General features: G+C 40.0%; 1 long non-coding RNA gene across 1 annotated transcript; it reads right to left on the minus strand.

The window, feature by feature from the left end:
• Positions 1–8,823: 8,823 nt before the first annotated feature.
• On the minus strand, positions 8,824–20,524 carry LOC125614108. The gene is made up of 3 exons (XR_007344744.1): positions 20,326–20,524; positions 13,832–13,920; positions 8,824–10,627 (listed from the first exon to the last, which is right to left on the minus strand). It is a non-coding gene; the product is annotated as an uncharacterized LOC125614108 (long non-coding RNA).
• Positions 20,525–20,959: the final 435 nt, after the last annotated feature.

A 20,959-nucleotide genomic window follows, 5' to 3' on the forward strand; every position in this document is an offset into this window, starting at 1 on the left:
CCCAGAGATGCCTCCATGGTTACTCCTGGTTTCCATGGCTCCAAGGTCTTCTTTTAACTTGAGAAAGTATTTTGTCTTTCCAACTCAACAAGAAGCTCATCAGGGACAAGTGACAGGCCTGTTTCATTTTTATAAAATCCACATTGTCTCAGTTCTTGGCACATACTAGTAGTTCAATTGATTATTGTCAAATAAATGAATATTAAACATATTTATTGGCTACCTATTCATTCATTAATTCAATCAGTTTATACATATTGCTTGAGTACAACTATATGCCAGTCATTTTCAAAGTGCTGAGGATACAAACTTAAACCCAACTGAGATCCCTGTCCTAAAGAAACTTCCATTCTTTCAGGTGCAGTTGTGCATGCCTGTAATCTCAGCAACTTGGGAGGCTGAGGTAAGAGGTTCACAAATTTGAGGTTAGCTTCAGCAACTTACCAAGGCCCTAAGCAACTTAGTGAGACCCTGTCTCTAAATAAAAAAATAAAAATGGCTGAGGATGTGGCTCAGTGGTTAAGTGCCCCAGAGATAACTCCCCAGAAAAAACAAACAAACAACAACAACAAAAACTTGTGATTAAAAATTTTTGGCCCAGGACTTCACACGGCTTAAAGGTATGCATCAGACAGAGCCTTCTTTCGTTGCGGAACTGGAGTGCTTGCATGATTTGAAATGGAAGGGGTGAAGAAAAATCATGTGGCTCTCTTGTGATAACACCCTGTCTTTTCCTCTTCTTCCTCAAGGCCAAGAATTCAGGAACTCTATGACTCAGAGAAAATGAGAAGCTAGGATAAAAGTCTGTGTGTGAATTTAACGGAGTTGGGAGCAAGAAGGGCAGGCAACCTCCAGGAAGGGGGAAGTTACCCACTGGGCATTCTCAGCCACGTAAGGATGGGTACAAGATTTCCACAGTATGTATGATTGAGCCCTAAGCTACTTTATTTTGACATTACAGGAGAGCCTGGGCCTGAAAGGCTGGGGGTGCATGACAAATTCAGATTATTCTGCAGTCTTAACCTCTTTACTAGCTTGGAGAGCACATTGGCAGCTCTTTGTAGGATTCCCCATGTGTTTATCTGATAGGTCTTCATGTTTTGTCACTTCCAGAAAAATCCAAGAACTTTCAAATGTCTCTATTGGTAGAATGGATTCATTTAAATGCCTATCACTCCTACTTGGACACAGACTTTCCCTAAATTAAAATGAGACTATGCTGGGGAGTGATATTGTTATGCATGTATAAATAGGTAATAACAATTCTCATCATTAGGGACAACTATAATGAACCAATAAAAATGTAAAAAAAGGAGACTCTATAAATCTGACTTTACATAATGCAAAAATCTGAACCATTTCCTGTTGTTTTGTGAAACCATTTTCTGAATCTCATATGCAGAGGACTCATGGGTCTTAGTATCCCACATTTTTTTTTCTCTCTGAGGGATCCATAACTAATCCCAGGAAAATGCAGAAAGTCTTGCAAGCTCATGGTTTTGACATGTTCCTTGCTTATGAAGAAGTAGCTGTTTTCCAAGCAGTGATGCAACTTGAATGTGAAGTTGTGTCATCAATAACCTATTTGCACAAGTCACTTTGTGCAAACCAGAAATGAACACTGGCCTAAACTTCCAGCAGTGGGGGCTGTTTTCTCTCTCAACCTTTACACCATACTTTTGCATCCCACCCCTCAAAAGAGCAACTAAACCCAAGAAGACCCAATGTTTCACTGAAGTCACAAATCTAGTTTGATTGGAGCAAACTCTCACTTTCCCCAAGGTCCCTGCTCCAGCACTGTTCTGGCTTTGAAACTGAACTTTGGGAAGGAACATTCCAAAGACAACCTTGGTTTCAGGGAGATCCATGTAGAAATTCCCTGGTCTCTACTTTTGCAAACAATGAAGAATCGGAGAAAACTTGGGACCCTAAACTTCCATCTAAAAAGTTAGACTTCTGCTAGAGAGGATGTCATACTTAGAACTACAACTGCCCAAAGAGGTCATCACACTGACACACGTGGGTTAGCCCTGTGCCTATCCATATTTCATTTGCAGCTTCAATTCTAAAACTCTTTAGCTTAGCCTTTTTCCTTTCAGAGCCTGAAAAATGAATTGAGTAATGGAGAACATTTATCACCAGTGGATTTAATAATCTTTTCATCCATTTGCTTTCAGAAACCTGCCTGGAATGATGGTGATTCTTCTCTCTTGTTATCATTTAGCTCTTTACCTTGATGCTATGTTTTGCTCCCTTAAAGCTTTTAATGTCCCTAGATAAATCAGAGCTTTTACATCATCCACCACTTTCTGCAATCCAAATACTCTGACTTAATCTAGGACTGAACATGTTTCTAAGTTCATCTACTTTTGATCACATCTGGCTGTGGCTTTCTATCTTCCATAGATATTTTCAGCATTGAAAAGTTCACAGTTTTGTTCAGCTTGAAACCTGATTTTCCAAAAGTTTCCATTGAGCACTTTAGGAGTTAAAAAGACAATGTCTTAAAGGCAGAGCAGAAGGCAGGCAATAAGGCGAGCCACAGCTAAACAAGATGCCTGAGAGTTAGCAGCCAAATCCAACAAAACCCAAGCCCTAGACTGCTCTTTCCTCTGCCCTGAAGCCTTAAATAGCTGGCTAAGTTGGCCACCTCAGTCTAGAAGGCTCAGCCCCAGCCATAATGTTAAGGCTAAATTTGCACTTGTCCCTTCTCTGTGACTTTAAACATCCTATATAGTCTTCATTCCATTCCAACACATTCCTCATGTTTTACTCTTTGTTCAGTTGTCTGTCATCTCTAACATCAGCACTTTCTCTTCCAGACTGTGATTTATGTGTATTTGCTAAACTAGTACCAGTATCTTAACTAGTTAGGCAAATGCTATCTACTCTTATTGTCATAGAACAGGATTTTTCATCCTCAGCTCTTTTGACATTTGGTGGGGGCTGTCCTGTGCATTACAGGATGCTAGCAGCAATGCCCTCCTTCCCAAATCACTGCAATCAAAAATGTCTCTAGACATTGTCAAATGTCTCCCAGGGGACAAAATCACACCCTGGTATACTCCCAGGGATAATCACTGCTACAGAACAATACAAATGGTCCCCAGCTGATAATGATTCCATTGAGGATTTTTCAAATTTACAATGGTATGAAAACAATACTCATTCAATTCACTAGGTACTGTCCTTCCAATTTTTAATTTGGATCTTTTTCCCAGGCTAGTGATATACAGTGTTATCCTGCCTCATGACGTTGGACACTGGAAATCATTGGTACTCTACAGTCTACTGTGTTGCTAAGCTATGATGTTTGGTAGGGTAGGTGCATTCAATGCATTTTTTACTTACATTAGTCTTAATTTACCATGGTTTATTGGGACCTGGCCTCACAGGTTGAGAACCTTCTGTATTAAAAAGGTAGGTTGAGCTGGATGCAGTGATGCACACCTGTAATCCAAGCAGCTTGGGAGGCTGAGACAGCAGGATTACAAGTCCAAAGCCTGCCTCAGCAACCTAGTGAGGCCCTGAGAAATTTAGTGAGACTCTGTCTCAAAAGAAAAAATGGATGGGCATGTGGATTAATGGGTTTAATATGTGGTACAAAAAAGTGGGTTGAGTGATTTCATTTACAAGGTCTTTAATAGCATAGACTCTCCCAAACTAAGAAAACAACTTCCTCCTCTTCCTCCTCTTCCTCTTCCTCTTCCTCCCCCTCTTTTCCTCATCCTTCTCCTTCTCCTCTTCCTCTTCTTCTTCCTCCTCCTCCTCTTTCTCTTCTTCCTCCTCCTCCTCATCTTCTTCCTTTTCCTCCTTCTCCTCTTCCTTTTCCTCTTCCTGCTCTTCCTCTCCACCACCTCCTCCTTTTCCTCCTCCTTTCCTCCTCCTCCTCCTTCTCTTCATTATTATTAGGAAGGAATCACCAATTGCTGGGAGCCATTAGCCAAGTAGGTATGACAATTTCCTTGCCAGCGTACCCCATGTTGCAGTGACATTGAATGTAGGTGACCTTGCTCAAGGACCAAGGCGGATTAGGGTGTTCCCGGTTTAAGATAATCGTGTTTAGGGCGTTCCCAGTTTAGGTTCCAGGTTTAAGGTTTAAGATTATTCCTGCTGGGAATAGGGTGTATCCTGCTGCCTGAGTTCCCCTTGAGTTCTCACGGGATTCAGACAGTATATTTTGGGAGACAGATGCCCAGTGGAGGTGAATTTGGGAGAGAACGTGGATTTGGGCAGAGAACGTGGATTTCCCCAGAACGTGATTGTAGACGGCTGGTGTGAGTTCGGGAATAAAGAGTTGCTGTTTGAATCTACAAACTGTGTGGTGGCTCATGATTGTGTGCCCAGCCAGACTGCGGCAACCAATGTTTTACCAATGCAATCTTCAGATTCTAATTTAGACATATTTTTAATATGATTTCATTAAAACCAAAGTTTAAAAAAAGTATTCCTGGGAGGTAGTTTACTAGTAGGCTCTCTAGGGTAGGGTAGGGGTTAAGAGTATGGAGTATGGAACCAACTACTTCATTCTGAAATCCAGTTCTACCAGGTACTACCAGTGTGATCTTAGGGACGCTATTAACATCTCTGTGCCTCCTTAGCTAATAATAATTTAATTACTCTAAATCATAATCTAGATATAAATCATAATCCAGATATGATAACCTGCCAAAAATTGATGGTAGGGTTAATATTTGAGTTAATATTTGAAAAGCTCTTAGAACCATTCTCAGCACAAAGTAAACAAGATATAAACATTAGCTTAAAGTCAAGAATATGAGGATTTTCAAGAAGTCTCCACATTTTAAATCATTCATTTAGGACTATTTGGAAGCTTTAAGATTTTGCTGCCAAAAGGATCTAAGTAGATCCTGCAAAATGTACAAAACATATCCATTCTCCCATATTTCAAAACCGAATTCTAAGATTACAGTCAGCTTTGTACCTTTCTATTGTTAATTCTCAACCTTCCTTCAACTATAACAATTTTTTTTTCCTTTTTTCCCATTTCTTTCCTTTTCTTCTTCTTGCAGTCTGGGGGATGGAACCCAGGGTCTTTTGCATGCCAGGCTCTACCACTGAGCTACAGCCTAGCCCTCAACTCTTTTAGAGAGTAAGGAATAGAATGAGTCTCAGAAGACAAGAAACTGGAAATCTCATTGTCTTCTGTATATATCAATCAGTGCTTCCTACTTAACTACAAGAAGCAAAAGCACAAAAAAAACCAACTGATTGCCATTTTGGTAACACATTCCAGTTGGTGTGTGTGCTCTGGTATATTGGACCATTAATCTCTAGGGAACTTCTCTTTATTCTTTTGTCTTTCTTTTTTGTATATTAAAAAAATCAAACCATGTCATGCTTTTGTTTTGAGTGTAAGGAATTTTTAGACTGTCATCTGTGACAATCATTTCACTGGTTGCCATCTTCTATATTGTATTGTAGAGGCGGTGTAGTGCAAGGGCAAAAACATGGCTTTGGGGAAGAAATTCCCCTTTTGCAACTAAATAGATTTGTGAGCTTGGGTGAGCCAATCTGCAACCAAGAAGAGGATCCTCACCAGAACTCGACCATGCTGGCACCCTGACCCTGTACTTCTAGCTTCCAGAAATATGAGAAATAAATGTTTGTTGCATAAGCTATCCAGTGTGTTCTGTTTTTGTTATAGAAACTTGAAGTAAGTCAGTGAAATTAGCCTTACATTAGGGAGAAGGTAACCAATGCAAAAAGATGGTGAGAAACAGGCCCATAGTCACCAGTGAATTAGCATCAGTTGAATCTGGAACTGGATTTTCAAAACCCTGAGTCTAGTACATTTTCTTGGACTTGTGCTTCTCAAAAATTAGCAGATAGTCAGACAATCTGGGAATCCTAATAAAATGTACATTCTGATTCAGCAGGTCTGGGAGCCTGAGATTCTGCCTTAACTTAAGGAAATTCCTCCCAAGTCACAAAATAAATTTTCTCCAAAGTCCCCATCTAACAAGCCCCTAAATGGTACCACCTCTGCTGGGCCAAAGACTCCACTTGGAGCAGCAAAGTGTCTATATAATTGTTTGCATCAAATGATGGTATTTCTGATGCTCTGAAGCTAATTTTCAGCAGAGTTCAAGGGGCAAAATATGCAGAAAAATAACAAAACATATCATGGGGATAACCCCAAGAGTCATCATTCTCTTACCATTGTAAAGTTAGATGAGAGTTTATTACCAAAATACCAATTGAACTTCAAAATAGCAGAACGACAGGCAACCCTGAATTTTGCCAAGGCCTACAGGCGATCAATAAAAGTTTCTACTCAGTTGACTGATTGAAGGTCCTGCTGGGACCCACAAAAGTCCCTTTCCTCCTTTCCTTCACTTAGCACCAGGAAGCTCATTAGCAATGGGGGGTTCCGTCAAAAGGAACATTTCTCTTTCTTCTGAAAACTGATTGCTCCAACTCTGTATACATTTGTTTTTCATTTATATGGATATTTCAGCTATTTTTGTGTAACCTAGGTAACCTAAATCAGCTAAAATAAGAACTAATTCCAACCTTTGTATCAGATTTCAAACCGCACCTGAGCTTAGCACAGATGGAACACCAGGAAGGATGACAAGGTTATGATGAAGAGGGCTGCTCTCCTGGCCAGAATGGCATGCAAGTGGGTGCAGATGTGTGGGAGAGGCTCAAGTGCCACTGATGACAATCGACTAATGAACAGTGCCTTCTTCTTTTTTTTCGACATATAGTTGTTTGTGCTTTTACTTTCATATTAAGCTGACTTTATACATTAGAGTAGGGGTTGGCAAACTTTGTCTATAAAGGACCAGATGGTAAATATTTTCATCTTTGCAGGACATATGTAAAATCTCCATCACAACTACTTGACTCTGCCCTTTGAGTCCAAAAGCAGCCACAGACAATATGGAAACAACTGGGCATGACATTGTTCCAAACAGACTATTCATAGACAATGAATTAGAAATTTCAATTCATCTTTATATGTCTTGAAATATGATTTTCCTGCTTATTTTTTTCATCATTTACAAACATAAAAATCATTCTCTGCTCAAAGGCTGTACAAAAGCAGGCAGCAGACAGGATTTGGCTCCCAGGCCATGGTTTGCTGACCTCTGTGTTAAAGTAACATGAGCCCTGCCAAATGCAACATTCTCATGAAGTTGTGTAATGTACAACATCAGACGTAGAGTAGACTTCCAGATTTCCTGCATTTATGATGACAGCTTTAAAGGAAACCAAAGCTGTGCACTGGGGGCTGTTCTAGGTGTTCTGCAAATGTTTTTTCATGGCTGCCTTCAGTATATGATATCTTCTCATTTCCTAGGGCTATTTGGTTTGTGAATGTGAAACCATCAACTTCCTGTGTCAACTTCAAGTAGCTAAGTTTCCCATTTGTTTGAATTCCTTTAGTGGACCCTTGTCTTGTATTTATTTATTTTGGCTCCAAAGACTGACCGTATCCATACCAAGGGTTTGGAAATGTAAGTGGTAATTTTCTGCGAAGAAATATATTCTGACCAGTTTCACTGAAATTTACTAAACTATGTGCTTTTATTCTAGTAATAACTATGCTAATAGGGGCTGTGGCAAAGTCCTTTAGCCCTTTTGGCTTGTACATATTACAGTTACAAGAATGTAGATGGATTTCTTTTTCCATGGGGGAATTCAATGCATAACCCAGAAATTGTTTCGAATGCAGAATTTATCTCCATAGCACGCAGTCTTAACAATGCATGTTTGGCTTTTGATTATGCACAGTTCTTCTTTTTCTGTTAGATATTCTAAGCTTGCTTTGCTTTTGGCTCTTTCTTTCCACACCAGGCACTGGTTCCCTTCCAGTTTTACCATATACATGACCTTTAACCTCAACAGCCTTAACTTAAGGAAATTCCTCCCAAGTCACAAAATTAATTTTCTCCAAAGTCTCCATCCATATATATCTCTCCCCTTTTTAAAGTTTGTTAATAGCACAAACTTAAAACAAGATACAAGGGCTTCAAGCCTAGGATTCCTTTTTTATGATGTCTGTAAACCATCATCTAATTGTTGATCTGACAGATTACATACATGGAGTAAGTTTATTAGCCAGAGTATCTTTTACCCTATAAAATTAATTTATTTCTGCCCCATGAGTGTATTTGGGAGCAGGTCAGTAAGAAACATCTGAATCATAATTACTTTTGGAACAGCCTTTATGCTCAGTGAAAATAACATTGACTCGGGACCACTCCCAACACTCTGCTGCTTCAGGAGATGGGCTAAGGAGCCAAATACTGAATGAAGGATGCCTACAGACCCGGCACAACTTGGCTGGGACCTTGCCAACACAACTGAGACAAGGATGGAAGGAGCATCATTTGACTCTTCTTTGGGTAATTTGTTGTGTTCTCTTGTGCCTTTGATAGGAACAGTGAGACATAAAGGCTTTGTCCAAAGAGGAAGAGATGGGGGAGGGCCACAGCTGCTGCTTTGGGCTTCACATAAGCTCTTAGATCTCTGACATCTGCGCTTCCTCTACCCTGACCTTTTCCCAGCACTTCCCCAGCCAGAGGGTAGTGCTCCCAAGAATGCAAGCCTATGTCACAACACCTTGCATGATCTAGGACATCCCTGGGTGGCCTGACAATAAACGCACAGCATCCTGAGGAAATCAAAAAAGAAAAAGGGCAAGAAGAACTCTAAGTGAGAAAATCTGCAATAATAAAGGCCAAGCTATTCAATGTCTATTTCATTGCCAATTCATAGACTAGAAAGAAATTTAGTTTTAAAACTACACAAGTGTGCACACGCACATAAACACACACAAAAGACACACAATGGCACATCTTTAACTTGTTTTTAATGATGAATGTTTTGGAGTAAATTGATGCATATAATCTTCTTAAAATACACACAAACATGATATGGCTTTTGTTTGCTTACTTATAAGCAACTATAGTTCAGAACCCAATTTTGCCCTTCAAATGTCCACCTGTGATGGAGATAATATTCATTCTCAATTAGCCACACTGCTGGGAGCTGGCAGGGACATACATGATGTGTAAATCATTTCTGTTTAGTTCAGGAAGAGTTTTATGGTGTTCATTGCACCTGATTTATCCTCTGATCTGATGATGTTTGGCTTCTACTAATTTTAGAGGAGCAGGTATTCCCTGAGTGCACACTCTGATGAAATTTATCCAAACAAAAAACTCCCAGAGCTGTTTCATTGCAGCTTGGGTAACTTTCTGCTGCAGTGGCCAAAGGAATGGTGGAATTTCTCATGCATTCCCCCCATTTGCTTTTCTTGTATCATGACCCTCATCCCCATAATGTGTCAAGCTACACAGGAAGCAGTGGCCACGCCTGATCAGTTGCTGAAAGTGTGCAAAGCCATTTACTCTAGTGCAAGGTTCTTCAGCCTTGGCACTCCAGACATATTGGGCCACATCAGGGTTTGCTGTGGGGTTTGTCCTGTACACAGCAAGATGTTGAGGAGCATCCCTGGCCTTTACCCACAGATGCTAGAAGCCTCTCTTTTCCCAGTTATATCAAATAAAATTCTCTTTAGACATGGCCCACTATCTCCTGGAAAAAAAAACCAAACCCAACAACAACAACAAAAAAAACTTCTCCTGAATGAACACCACTTTTCTTGTATGATGGAATTGTGGGGATACACAATATAGTTAGTTTTATGTCTTTCAGTTTGGCTCAGTTTGAAGCACGAGTTGTTCTTCTACAGACTTCTGAAGTACAGGACAGGCAGTTATGCAAACTAAGTTGCAAGTTACATGAAGGAAGTGACCCTCCCTTGTTCTTATTCTCTTGCCTACTCATAAAAAGTAGATGTTCAATAAAAGTATGACAAGATGAATTACATTTTTGTTTCATCCTGCTACTGCTATTTTCTTTCCATTCTGTACCGAAAATCTAGTACTCTCAGCACACCTTTCTTGGTAACTGGATAAAAAGCCCTTTAGCTTTGGATCCCCAGTCCTGGCTCAGTTTCAGGCTTTTTTCTTTTCTTTTTCTTGAGACAGGGTCCAGTGTGTTTCCCAAGGCCTTGAACTCATGATCCTCCTGCCTCAGCCTCCTGACTACCTGGCATTACAGATGCCCAGCTCAGCCTTAAATCTTAATTTTCTTGGCTTAAAACACTTTTCTCATGAAATGTCTCTGTCCTGGGTAAGTCTTATCTCTCCACTTTTTCTTTCTCAGCAGAATTTCTTTAACTTTCTCACGCCAGCTCTTCCAATCTGCCTGTAGTCCTCTGGCAGTGAAAGTAAATATCATCACAAGCCCAGAGCCCGAGAAACCAAACAGAAAGGCATGTAGGACTTAAGTATTGGAGAAAACTTACAAAGGACTTTGGGTCTAGGTTTTTTGAAAGAAGAGTGTTAACCTCTATTGCTTCTTCAGAAAAGTTAAGACTTGAAGAATTCACTGAAGTACAAATTTAATTAGAGTAGAGAAGACTTCAATGGTAATGTGAAGTGTTTGGTTTGTTTTACTCCTTCATCTTACAGTGCTAGAAATGGAAAGGAAAGCTGCTAGGAGATTTTGGTGAATAGAAAGCTCCCCAAACTACCCGGTTCCCAGATCATTTTGACATAGCAGCTCTTGGTAAGTATTCTGCGTGCTGTGGGGAAAAAAAGGAAATAAAACAAAATGGAGACAATTATTTTTCTTAATTGAGTCATGTGAAGAATGATATTGCAAAAGGAGTCAGAATTTATACCAGATATTATTATATGATCGATTTTTCCTTTTTAAGACAAATATGCCATTCTTGAAACTAGACTTTTACTTTCCAGTATACTATCCCTTGGAAGTATATAGCAAGTCACAAAGACATCTTATTCAACCCATTAATTGTTAAAGAAGCACAGTGGTGATATTCTCAATCAGAAAAACAAAAAGAAGAACTAACATGTTTATTTCAATTTAATAAAGACCAAGGAAAGTTTATATCTCTAAGCAAGAGAAGGAAATGTTTCAAAGAGCTATAGGGAAATGTTACTTTAAGAGACAGATGGGAGAGCTTATGTTTTGGTGAGAATCATTTGACACAGTTGAAAATGGCTTGATTTTTTTCAACTATTTACTGTTTGTAAATATTTTTAAGTCTCTTTGCTAGGACAAGAGATATCCTAGAAAACTGAGGAAACTTAATCTGAGCTCTTGAACCTGAGTTCAGTTTCTGAAGACTGTTGACCAATGGATAAGTGTCTAATATGATTACCAAAGATTTGGCTTTGAGATTCTAATAGAATCATTAGAATCGAGTGAGGGCTTTCTGGAAGAAGTAATGCCAGAATAATCTAATGTCCTTTTTTGAAATAAGCTTTACTACATCAGTGGGATAGTGATATGAGAACATGAAAGAGACCACAACAAATCCAGTACCTTACAACAAACACAATGCAAAGACCTTCTGACACATATGTGATTTCCTCTCAGTTGATATCTAGGCATATAACATAATACATAAAATATTATTTTTAATAAGTGAGATGAAGGGCCCTTGTATTGAGAAATGCCAAAAATAAAAACCTTCCCTATGACTATATATATAGTATTTTTCTTTGAACAAAAGGCAAACTATTTGAGGGCCCAGGATGTGACAATGACAGTAAATGGATTCTAGATGTCAATGACCATATCATCATATGGACTTACTCTTTAAAGGCATTTGTTATTTGCACATAGCATGTACAACAGAAGTTTGACATGGATTATCCCTGAGCTTTTTCTTGTGACCTATCTGGTGGAAATCCTAGGGGGTCATTTTTTTGGCCAAGAGAAGTAAAACTACTGGAGTTAAACAAACCAACTCTTCTAACACTCTCAGCCTACCCCTCCCACTGGCCTAGCAGGGGTGATCTGTGGCCAGGGATTGCAAGGAAACTCTGACGATGTGGTCTAGATGGTTACTCTTCTGGTAACAAATGTACCAAAATACATGGATCTTCCATGATCTCTGTTTACATTAAAGGGGAAGTGCCAAATTGAAGAGTGGCTTCAAGCAGGAGCCCTTTAATACACACACACACACACACACACACACACAAATGCATGCTTTACTTCACAAATATCCTTGTCTGTCAACAGACTGTCAGCTTCATTACCAAGCTGGTTGAAAAATAAATAAGTGTCATTGTAATCCTTTATTACTATACCTAACAAGTGTTTCTAGAATCGGATCTCAGGCAAGTCCTTATCAATGGATTGGAGGCATTGGGTGGGACCAGTAAAGGTTGTCTGGATTTGAGAAGGCACTGTCTTTAGGGTCTTTATAATATGTCTCCTCTCCTCTGGAGGAGGAAATGATTGTTGTAGAGATCAGGTTAACATATATTTGATAAAGCTTGGTTTTCTTTGCACCAGAAATTCCATGCAGTACATATAGCCTTGAAAATAGGTTCTGGGCATGGGCAGACAGTACCAGTAGACAGAATTTAGAAGCTAGAAGGATGCTCACTGTGCAGCCACAACTACCAGATTCCATTTTACTTCTAAAATTGTAATTTCGTTGTTCATCCATTCATTTCCATAGGGCTTTTTCATTTTGCATTATGTTGTTTATTTTGCTTTGGTTCTCTAGTCCAACACCAATACACCATGAGGAACAGCTTCTAGGCAGTGTTTATGAACAGCCGAAGGCCAGGATCAAGTTAAATTGCACATATACTCCCAGTGGGATTTTCCTCTTTGCACTTTATAATCTTCACATTGCTAAATTCCTTAAACTGTAGTTGATTCTCTCTACAAGAATTGCTAAGACGCTGCCAAAGCAAATTTTGAAAAGGTAGAAATGTGACCTTTATACAAATATATGGTGAGCAGTTATCAAAGACATATTTTACTCATTAACAAGGAAGCAAGGGTGTAGGAGAGACTTATGTATCTATAGTCAGTAAAAAATGTTAAAATATGATTGCAAAGATAGATACAAAACTTTTATATGCTTCAAGGAAATATAAGCCTAACTTTCAGGGACATTTGTTTATTTTTTTTACCAAATAGAAATAATTTGCAACTCTCTAAATATTGTTTGCAGCTTATCAAACTACAAATTAACTTCTCCTTTCATAGAGTCCTGGTCCTAATCAATGGTAAATAGTAAGTCAAACATAGATGTATCTTCCTAGAGAATGAAACACACTTGGATGGGCTTGATAGTGCTGCATTATAACTTTGCAAGGACAAGCTATTATCCTTTTGAATATTTCCAAGTATTGTCTAACATTTCTTCACAGGGTCATACATAAGACATTTTGTCTAAAGTTTAGTGGAAGGGGGTTTTATAGGTCATGGTCTCTGAAATTCCCTTATAACTCCCCCAAAAGTCCTATGTCATTAAAAGCTTCAGCAACCAACAGAAAACTCCAGTGTTGAAAGATTTATCTCTCTAAAAGCAAGCTTTGGCCATGCACCCAAGGCAAAGGTGGGCCCCCTCTCTGCCCAGCACCTCATTTGATTACAGTCCTGAAATCTTCAGTGAACTATTTGTTAATGTTCCATTGTAATCTGAGGTTTGAGGGGTGTGACTTCCCACAGCTGGCCACAGCTCCTCAGTCGACATTTTGCTAGCCCACAAGTGCAGCCAGAATGTCCTTTAGCATATTGCAATAAAGAAACCCCAAAGCCCCAGGCCATCTGAAGCAGAGGAAACCACACACAGCCTGTCTTCTATGGGCTCTCAACTCTAGTTGCCCTGTTCATTCCTTAGTAGTTTAAGTCCTGTGACCTTAGGGAAGGTTCAGCATCCACTGCTGACTGAGCAGGCAGAAAGAAATACAGTTCTCAACACAGGCTTTAGAAGCAGAAGAATCATACTCACATTCTGTGCACACCATGTCCACATTGTTAGATGTGCTCTGAGTCTTGAGTTTCTCTTCTGTGCAGTGGGAATGATAAGACTTAACTTTTCTACAGAATTGATTTAAGATCAAACAAAAAATATGTGAGAAAAGGGCCTGCTATAATAAATGTCATTATCATTATTATAAAAGCCATTCTACACTGGATGCTAACTGAAAAGGATGCTTTACATACATTAACTCAAATCACATTGAGAGCCTCATAGCTGTTGGTTATTAGGAATGTGGATGACAAATACTATTACTTGCATTCCAATATCCATTGATTACCTTCTTTCATGCTAACATAATCTCAGTTCTGTTTGCAGTAGCAGTATGCTCAGCTCTGTTCCCCAGACCCTCTTATGGCTAGGAGGAGCCACATGACCTGATTCTGGGCAGTGAGGCAGAAGCAGGTCTCTTTGGAAGCTTTTGCCTCTTTGATAAAAAGAGATGAAGCCAGCCAGTGTGTCCCTTTCCATGTTTCTCATTTTTCTCCTGCCTTAAATGCAGAAATGATACTTGTTACCCCCAAAGTAAAGAAAAGGTCAAGAGAACTACAGTGACATCGGGCCAGCCATTAGTGGGCAAAATTCTTTGATGATAATAAAAGCCCTGGTAATCAGGAAGAGATAGATTATGCTCTTTGTTGGAGAAAGGGGCCTGCAGTCCTTTTTCCTCTTAAAATTACTAAAAATGAATATAAAACTGGTAAAACTCGGAAGGAAGAAACAAATAAATGGGATCCTTTAACTTGTCTTCCCCCAGGAATATTTCAGAAGACAGTAAAGAGGAATCAGAAATGGCTGAACTTTATTTTTTTAAATATTTTTTTTAGTTGTAGTTGGACACAATACCTTTATTTTTATGTGGGGCTGAGGATCGAACCCAGCACCTTGCACATGCTAGGTGAGCGCTCTACCACTAAGCCACAACCCCAGCCCCTGAACTCTATTTTTTAGAACAGTTTTAGGTTCAGAGGGTAGTATAAAGGTCCCCAGTACACCCTCTGTTCCAACATATGCATAGTTCCTTTGTCATTGACATCCCCCACCAGAGAGGTACCTTTGTTTACAATTGATGAACCTACATTGCCACATCATTATCGCATTATAACCTATATCAGGGTTCACTCTTGGTGTTATACATCTTATAGGTTTGGACAAATGAATAATGGCATGTGTCTACCATTACAGAATCATAGAGTAGTTTCATTGCCCTAAAAGCAGTCATTGCTATTGCGGTGGGTGGGGGGGAGAAAATGGGGAAGGACTACTAATGAGTTTGAGGTTTCTTTTTGGAGCAATGGAATGTTCTGAAATTAGAAACTGGTGGTTATTGCACAACTTTCAGAACATACTTTAAAGGGATGAAATTTATGGTCTATGGATTGTATCTCAATTTAAAAAATGAATTCTTAAGCTAGTTGTCTTTCTCTTTTTAATCATTAGTTGTAGCACTAGAGTCCTATAGCAAAGCCTACTCTGTCTTCCACAAAACCACATGGGGTCCTTTTCACCATAGTTTTACCTAGATATTAATAGTCCCATAAATGGCAACAACATAGTATTTACATCCACGTTGGTTTTTATTGACCCATACCACATGAGTTGTGTTCCCTTCCTTCCACAGTGACATCTGGTGAGCATTTTTACAACTTTCTTCCAGAAGTTTGATAAATGCCGGAAAACATGAAATCTAAGATACCTGATGAAAAATGATCTCCTTCTAAAATATAGTAATTACTTGATTTTTTTTTGGTCTTAATGTTTTATGGTTTCGGTTTTGGGGTTTTTTGTTTAAAGGGCTGATATAGCTTCTTCCTTCTTTCTTTTTATAGTTAAAGGCCGAGAGTTAAAAGGGCAGTAAAACACACCCACTACCTATGGGACCTCAGGGGTACAGAGGCAGGTAAGGTAAACACCCTGCATTATCAAAAGATAAAGCCAGAGATTTGGTTGAGAGGGAGGTCCAGAAGGGCAGTGCCCAGAAGGTGAGGCTCTGCCTGTGATAACCATATCCTGGGGGCCTCTCCCACTGTGCTCAATGACCACAGCCCCAATGACTTTCCCTATCAACAACACATCACTGGGGTGAAAACTGATACTGGAAGTGTTGTCCTCCACAGTGTTGGTGGCTTCCAGACAACAAGTCTCAAGGATATCAGATATGCAAACTTTCCTTTTTTTGGGGGGGGAGTATTGGGGATGGAACTCAGGGGGTGCTTAACCAATGAGACACATGCCCAGCCTTTTTTGTGTGTTTTTATTTAGAGACAGGGTCTCACTGAGTTGCTTCTTAAGTTGCTGAGGTTGGCTTTGTACTCCCAATTCTCCTGCCTCAGCAAGCTCTCCTTTAAACAGGGTGGGATCAAGAAATTTGCCTCCAGTGCCTTCACTGAGAGGATGAGAGGCACTTACTTCCGGGTTTGTGGGTGGGAGCAGGGCCCTTTTCCCTCTAGAGCTGCACGTGAAGAGTTCAGTAAAGAACCAGCCTTCCTTTGTGGGCAGGGGTTTGGGGATTGTCAGGAAATTCCTCCAGGCCCTCTGTAAACAGGAATAACCCTCACCCAGGGGACACAGAGCCACACCTACCCAGGCCTAGGAAATGCCCAAACTGTGAGGAGCCCCTGTCTCACTTCATACATTTTTGTTCCTGAAAAGATGTTTAAATAAGATTATACTGGAGGGACTGGCTCTTTAGAGGAATCCAAAAGTGTATTCCTTTGTAATCATTTTAAGATGTGCTTTCATTGAAATACAATATGTACAGGGAAAAAACATGAGGGAGGTTGAGTGTCTTTTCCTTGATAGACTTACAATTGTATGAAGTCAAAACACTGAGTCTTCGTTATTTTACCTCCAGTCCCTGTCCAGTGCTCAGGGCACAGTAGGGGCTCCAAAGATATTTGTTAAATAAAGACAGAAATATTACAATATTTCCCTTAGTAGTCAAAATAACCCCTTGAGGTATGCGTCATTATCTGTTTGTAAGCAAGGAAGTTGTGGCTGCTGTGGATTAGTTAATCTGTTCAAGATATTATAGAAGATGAGAGCTAGAGATGGGATTAAACCCAGGCAAAAAATGTCCACCCCCATAATCCCGCCATTCAGGATAACTCAGTTAACCACTTTTCAACTTTTAAAACATTGGTATACAAAACTAGATTTAAAGTACTTTTGTCACATCAATTTTTTAATATTTATTTTTAGTTGTAGTTGGACACGATACCTCTATTTTATTTATTTATTTTTATGTGGTGCTGAGGATCAAACCTTGCACATGCTAGACAGCACTCTACCACTGAGCCACAGAGCCACAACCCCAGCCCACATCAATTGTCTTTTAAGCAATATAAAGAGATTATGTCATTGGATGCTCTTATATATTAATTGCTCCTAAAGTAGGGTTCAGACCAGCAACATTTGCATTGCTTTGGGACTTAGTAGAAATATAAATTCCTGGACCCCATCCTAGATTTACTGAATCAAAAACTTCAGGGTGGGGTGACGGAAGGGGAACACATGAATATGTGCTTTAGTTAACAGTCCCTCTAGGGGATTCCAACCTGTATTCAAGTATGAGAACCATGAATACATATTATTTTATTGTATATGTCCTACTCAGTTTGGGCTGCTAAAACAAAATGCCATTGACTGGGTGGCTAGAAGTCCAAAATTAAAATTGTTGGTGAGGATACTCTCCTGGCTTGCATATGGCTACCTTCTTGCTGTATCCTCCTTTATATGGCAGAGACAGAGTGTGGGTGTGTACCCAAAGTGGAGTACGTGAGCTCTGTTTTTTTTTTTTTGCTGTTAGGAGAACATTAATTCCATCATTGTACTCCACTTTCATGACCCTCACCTCCCAAACCTAATTACTTGCTAAAGGCCTCACCTCTGAATACTATCATATTGGGAATTAGGAGTTCAACATATGAATGGGGGTACACACAACGTTCTGTCACCCCATGAGTCCCTAAGCAATTCCTTCTCTTGCAGAGTTGTAGCAGTAAACATTTTTGTAACCAAACATTTGAGAAATCTACAATTATTTTGCTACAATAGATATAAAAATTATATTTTCTAGGTACAGGGTTTACACAATTATAAACACCCACATTCTCTTTTGCTACAAACTCACAAGGTCAGTACATGGTGGACTGTGGTCTGGAACCAATATCTTGTGACTCTACAACTCCACAATGCCCTTATGCCAGTGACCTCAGTAAATATATGAACATTCCATGGCAGAATTTGGAGCAGGCTCTGGATATCCAGACGTCAGTGCAGGAAACCATTAGATCATAAAAAGGTTTTTGAGGCTTAAGGAAATGGAGGAGGGAGATAAGAAGAAAAGCAGAGAGCACTCTCCATAAATAAGCAAATAGCTGAGGCGGTTGTAACAAATTCAACTCATCTGAGGATCAACTCTGATTAAATTTAAATGCAAGCAAAGTGTAAAGCAAAATTTGAACTCCACTAGAGTGAGCAATCTCATATTTGTTCTTGCATTGAAATGCCTTATTGCATACAGATCGGAAATTATTAAAACAAAACATTCCAAGCATTGTAAAATGTTTCCAGAGACATCTGAGTCATTTTATAAAAATAGATTATTTTGCTTTTATTACTAAGAGTGGGTATTAAAAGTTAGAAATAGAAACTGGAAACTCCACACCAGAGCTGATGTACATGACAAAGAACTTAAATATTCCTTGAGTGAGGCTCTGCTCAGATGGGGGTCCTTGTTAGGGACTCACAACTGCCAAAGCATCAGAGGGACAAAGGACAAACAAATCAATGATGAGCCTATGCTCAGCACACATGAAGCATTAAGGGCTAAATGGTGGCCAGCTACTAAATAGCTCTTCTGATGGTGGTATCCCAGGAAACAGGGTTCTAGTCACAACCATGGTATTTTCAAATATATGACCCTGGGCCAGATCACTTTCTTAGCCTCCGTGTCCTCATTCAAGAAATGCACACACAGATATCTGCCCTTGTTTATATCCCAGAATTACTGTGGGTTCAAAAGGAGGTAATAGCCCTGAAAATGCTTTATAAAGTATGGCATAAGAGTAGGTATTGCCATTATAAAAGATGGACTTGACATGGCTACGATTAGGCTGAGAGACAGTTTTTGTCTTGGCTTTGCCACTAATGAACTAATGGCTCTAAGTAAGCAGCTAGAGTGGGTCCCCCTTATTGTTCTGACACGTCCTCACCCAGCTGCTGGGCACTCACAGCTGCTCCCTTCTCTGGAGAACTGCTCCTGACCAAAGGGAGTCACCTCGTCTGGGAGGTTGATGTACCTGCCCACCTCCCTGCAGTACTCAGGTGGGGATATGCCAAAGGCAGCCGTCTTCCTGCCTCAGCATGCAATTCTATGGTCCCTTCACGCTGCAGAGGCTCCATGAATCAGGCTGAAGCTCAGCCGAGACCAAACCCTTGCCTCTCTCCTTTTCTCCTGAGAGCACTAAGAGAAACATCTAATAACTCTGATGCACTTAAATCCCAGTTGTGAGCTCTGCTTCTAGAAAATGCCACTATTGCACTTTCTCCTCTTCCTTCTCCATATTGCTTTAGTTTTGTTCCAAAGCCATCCTCAACCAAAAGAGTTTGAAACTTCTCATCACCACTGTGCTCTGTGATTCCTACACCAAGACAGGCATCACCAACCTCCTGGTTAAATATATTCTTTTGGTACTAGGGATTGAATTCAAGAGTGCTCTACCACTGAGCTATATCCTAGTGCCTTTTACTTATTTTTTTTTTTTTGAGACAGGGTCTTGCTAAGCTGCTAAGGCCAGCCTCAAACTTGAGATCCTCCTGCCTCAGCCCCCCAAGTCACTGGGATTACAGGCACGAGCTGTCATGTCAGGCTTGAGCATTCATTTTTATACATAACATTGTTCTTCAAAATGACCTTGGTGCTTCTCATATCACTTGCATCCTGATTGAAATCTACTTTGCATGCAAAGTGGCCCCAAGAAATGACTTCAAAATGACTCTCTGTATAGGTGACACACAATTATTCTTCAGCACATTGGAGCTTAAAATTAGTTTTGCTGATCTGTCCAACTCATTAGTCTTTGTTGGTTCTTTTCCCAGCACTGTAAATGGACACCCTGTTCTTTTAGTTTTGTTTATAAAATGCTTCCCCCCCACACACACTCCCAGGCTGTCTTTCTACAGCTTGGATGAAATCCCAGAGGGCCATGTCTCTGAGCACAATAGTGTTGCTACTGGAATCTCCAGGGCTGCAGACATGACTACTCCTTTGCTAGGGAGTGTTGCCCATAGTAACCTCCACATGGGACCAGTTGACAAGAAAGGCAGGGAAATGGTCTAGTCCGTGGCATTTAATAAAAGTCTTTCCATAATTAGCTTCCAGGGGCCTGAGATAGACACAACAGTCACATTTTAAACATTAACAAGTCACATGATTCTTGTAAGGATCTGTTAATACTTACAAAATGCAATTCACCACCAGGTACTCCTTTGTGCATTCAGAGATGGACAAAATAAGACTGTGAGCCTAGAAGCCACACCCACAGGTTGTCAGGCAAAGAGATTTCCAAAGTCTCTGAGCTTCTTTCAAGTTTCATAGGCTTGTACAACACTATTCTCCCTGCTGACATTCAGGAGCATCACTGTTTTTTTTTTTTTTTTCCTGTCCTCTGGCTAAGAAAATACAAAATAGAAGAAAAAAGGAAAAATTCTAAGTTTTACATTTCTCCTAAACTCAGTGGTCCCTCCTTACCTTGTCCCTTTCCTTCTTCTTTTTTTTTTGGGGGGGGGTACCAAGAATTGAACTCAGGAATACTCAACCACTGAGCCACATCCCCAGCCCTACTTTGTATTTTATTTAGAGATAGGGTCTCACTGAGTTGCTTAGGGCCTCACTGTTGCTGAGGCTGGCTTTGAATTTGTGATCCTCCTGCCTCAGCCTCCTGAGCTGCTGGCATTAGAGGTGTGCATCACCACACCTAGACTTTCCTTCTTGTAACTAGTTCTTGAAGTATTTTATCAGCTTAATGGGGAGCTCATCAGGTAACATGGAGTATACTAAAGGATAGAAACCCCTGTCTTTGCTTTTGTTATGAA

This window comes from Marmota marmota, unplaced genomic scaffold (assembly GCF_001458135.2).
Source record: "Marmota marmota marmota unplaced genomic scaffold, marMar, whole genome shotgun sequence".
In the NCBI taxonomy this organism is placed as follows: Eukaryota; Metazoa; Chordata; class Mammalia; order Rodentia; family Sciuridae; genus Marmota; species Marmota marmota.